This window comes from Triticum aestivum, chromosome 1B, assembly GCF_018294505.1.
Source record: "Triticum aestivum cultivar Chinese Spring chromosome 1B, IWGSC CS RefSeq v2.1, whole genome shotgun sequence".
Taxonomy (NCBI): Eukaryota; Viridiplantae; Streptophyta; class Magnoliopsida; order Poales; family Poaceae; genus Triticum; species Triticum aestivum.
The window spans coordinates 271,175,070-271,179,335 of record NC_057795.1 but is presented as its reverse complement, the minus strand read 5'-3'; positions in this window follow the sequence as shown (position 1 = coordinate 271,179,335).

Here is a 4,266-nt window from a genome sequence, read left to right as displayed (position 1 = left end):
ACGGACAACGGGGAAAATGATCGAATGCATGAGATGAACATGTATGCAAATGCAATGCACGTGATGACATGGTATGAGATGCATGAAAACGAAAACAACACACGGAGACAAGGACCCGAACCCGAGAAATAAATATAACTTGACACCGGAAACGGCAAGAGTTGGAGTACAAATGGGGAAAGTTACATCTGGGGCGTTACAACACTCCACCACTATGAAAAGATCTCGTCCTGAGATCTATGACTGAAAGAACTCCGGGTACTCAGAACGGAGGTGATCCTCGCGTTCCCAGGTAGCTTCACGGTCGGAATGGTGTGACCACTTAACTTTGAGAAATTTGATTGACTTGTTGCGAGTCTTGCGTTCAGTCTCTTCAAGAATAGCAACTGGGTGCTCGCGATAAGAGAGATCTTCTTGGAGCTCAATGTCCTCGAAGTTGACGGTGCGGTCAGGAGTCTTGAAGCACTTTCGAAGCTGAGAGACATGGAACACATCATGAACATTTGCAAAGTTTGAAGGAAGCTCGAGTTGATAGGTGAGGTCGCCTCTCTTGCTGACAATCTTGAAAGGTCCCACGTATCTAGGGGCAAGTTTCCCTTTGATACCGAAGCGACGAGTACCTTTCATGGGAGAGACGCGGAGGTAAACGTGATCTCCGATCTCGAAAACCAGATCACGATGCTTACTATCATAGTAGCACTTCTGGCGGGATTGAGCTGCTTTGAGGTTATCACGAATGACTTTGCACATTTCTTCTGCCTCTGTGATTAAGTCATTACCCAGCAGCTGACGTTCACCGGTTTCAGACCAGTTGAGAGGGGTACGGCACTTCCTGCCATATAGAATTTCAAAAGGGGCCTTGCCCGAACTTGCTTGAAAGCTGTTGTTGTATGAGAATTAAGCATAAGGAAGACAATCCTCCCACTTCATGCCGAAAGAGATCACACAAGCCCTGAGCATATCTTCAAGAATCTGATTGACACGCTCGACTTGACCACTCGTTTGAGGATGGAAAGCTGTGCTGAAGCGGATGTTGGTGCCCATGGCCTTCTGAAAAGAGTCCCAAAACTTGGAGGTAAAGATGCAGTGATCGACTCTTTGATAGGCAGAAAATGAGCCACTTTGGTGAGCTTGTCGGTGACAACAAATATAGCATCATTGCCACGCTTGGACTTTGGAAACCCAGTCACGAAGTCCATTTCAATGTGGTCAAACTTCCATTCCGGAATGGCAAGAGGTTGGAGGAGACCAGCTGGCCTTTGGTGTTCTGCCTTCACTCTTCTGCAGACATCACATTCATTCACGAATTGAGCGATCTCGCGCTTCATTCGAGTCCACCAATAAGCTTGCTTGAGGTCCTGATACATCTTCGTACTACCAGGGTGGATGGAGAGGAGAGAGTTGTGAGCCTCGTTCATGATCACCTTACGAAGTTCACCTTTGGGCACAACAATTCGATCCTCGAAGAAGAGAGTGTCCTTGTCATCAAGTCGGTAGCACTTGTACTTGGACTGACTCTTTGCAATACCAATCTTCACCTTCTTCACCATAGCATCAAGAAGTTGGGCTTGGCGAATCTGGTCTTCTAAGGTAGGAGAGACTTGAAGGTTGGCGAGGAAACCTTGAGGAACAACTTGCAGATTAAGTTTGCGGAAAGCTTCACAAAGCTCGGGTTGATAAGGCTTGAGAATCAGACCGTTGCAATATGCTTTTCTGCTCAAAGCGTCAGCAATCACATTAGCCTTGCCTGGAGTATACTCGATACTCGGATTGTACTCTTGAATCATTTCGACCCATCGAGTCTGCCTGAGGTTGAGATTAGGCTGAGTGAAGATGTACTTGAGACTCTTGTGATCAGTGAAAATATCCACTTTCCTTCCCAATAGAAGATGTCTCCAAGTCAACAAAGCGTGCACAACTGCCGCCAACTCGAGATCATGAGTGGGGTAGTTCTTCTCATTAGGTTTCAACTGGCGAGAGGTATAAGCAACAACTTTCTTCTCTTGCATCGGTACAACACCGAGACCTTGGAGAGAGGCATCACAAAAGACCTCGTACGGCTTGGTTTCATCAGGCGGAGTCAGAACTGGAGCAGTGATCAATTTCTCTTTCAAAGTGTTGAAAGCAATATCACACTCCGGAGACCAAACGTACTTGACGTGCTTCTGAAGAAGATTTGAGAGAGGCTTGGCGATCTTAGAAAAGTTTTCAACGAATCTTCTGCAATAGCTTGCGAGACCGAGAAAACTGCGGAGTTGCTTCACGTTCTGAGGAGGTTCCCAATTCACAATTGCGGACACCTTCTCAGGATTCACGGAAATGCCCTTGGCAGAGATGATATGACCAAGATAAAGAACCTCATCGAGCCAAAATTCACACTTGGAGAACTTGGCGTAAAACTGATGTTCTCTGAGCTTGTCAAGAACCAAACGCAAGTGCTTGGCATGATCTTCCTTGTTCTTCGAGAAAACCAGAATGTCGTCGAGATAGACCAAAACGAATTCATTGGTGTAGGGGTTGAAGATGAAGTTCATCATACGAGAGAACGTCGGAGGAGCGTTGGTGAGGCCAAAAGACATGACGGTGTATTCATATGAACCAAAACTTGTTCTGAACGCCGTCTTGGGAATATCTTGCTCACGAATACGAATCTGATGATAACCCATACGGAGATCAAGCTTGGAGAATACTTGAGCACCCTTGAGTTGTTCGAACAGCTCATTGATGTTGGGAAGTGGGTATTTGTTCTTGATGGTCTTCTTGTTCACTGGACGGTAATCAACACAAAGTCGACTCGATCCATCCTTCTTCTTCACAAAAAGAACACCACAACCCCACGGAGAAGTACTAGGCCGGATGAGACCCAATTTTTCTTGCTCATCGAGTTGTTTCTTCAACTCCTTCAACTCTTCGGGGCCGAGCTTGTAGGGACGTTTGCACACAGGTTCCGTACCGGGCTCAAGTTCAATAACAAATTCAACCGGCCGGTTTGGAGGCATCCCTGGAAGCTCTTCTGGAAAGACGTCTTGATACTCACAAACAACCGGAATCTGCGAAATAGCATCCAATTCACCCTTCTCATTGAGAGAAAACAACCGGATGGTATTATCCCGAGCGGCAAAGACAATAACATCCTCAGACGAATGAGTCAGTTGAATCTGCCTGGCTGCACAATCAAGCTGAGCTTTATGCTTAGAGAGCCAGTCCATCCCGAGAATAAGATCGATATCCGAGTTGCCAAGAACCGTAGGAGAAGCCAAGAACTTGTAGTCACCCAGAGTGATAGAAACATCCGGAACGATGGAGTTAGCCTGCATGCGCTTACCGGGAGAGACAACTGCTAAAGGACTAGGCAAAATTTGCAAAGGCAACCCATGCTTAGATGAAAATGGTCTCGAGATGAAACAATGCGATGCACCCGTGTCAAAAAGAACATTTGCAGGAATATCATTAACAGGAAGGTTACCCATGATCACATCTGACGAGTCCTCTGCCTGAGCTGCATTCATCAAGTTGACCTTGGCGGACTTGGGGTTATGCTTGACCACAGCTGTACTTGCCGATCTGACAGGAGGAGGAGGAGGAAGACGCCTCTGGTTGGTACACTTGTTGGCATAGTGACCCTTCTGTTGGCACTTGTTGCACGTGACCTCTGAAAGCGGACGGTGATACGGAGCACTCGATCTTGGAGCTTGAGACAAAGACTTGTTCTGAAAGCCTGGGTTGGGTGGGTGGGAGAAACCACTGCCACCTTTGCTCTTCTGCTGATACGGCTGACGGAACGGAGGAGGAGGAAGCCAATACTTCTGCTGCTTGACCACTTGAGTAGAAGAAGACGGAGTAATATCTCTGGCACGCTTCCTGGAAGCATCACACCTCATCTGAGCAGCCTCTTGCTTCAGTGCCATGTTGTAGAACTCATCGTATCTCAACGTCTCAAAGAGGACAAGAGCGAGCTGAATTTCCTCACGAAGACCACCCCTGAACTGATAGATCATGCTCTTCTCGTTAGGAACATCCTGCTTGGCAAAACGGGCGAGCTTCTGGAACAATTTGTTGTAGTCATAGACAGACAAAGAGCCTTGCTTCAGATTGCGGAATTCCTTACGCTTACTCTCAACCACACTTTGAGGGATGTGATGAGCGCGGAAATCTTGACGGAAATCGTCCCAAGTGATCAGACGTCCACCTCTGGAATCCTTGTACTGCTGGAACCACTCTGCAGCCTGATCTTTGAGCTGGAAAGAAGCGAACTTGACGAAATCT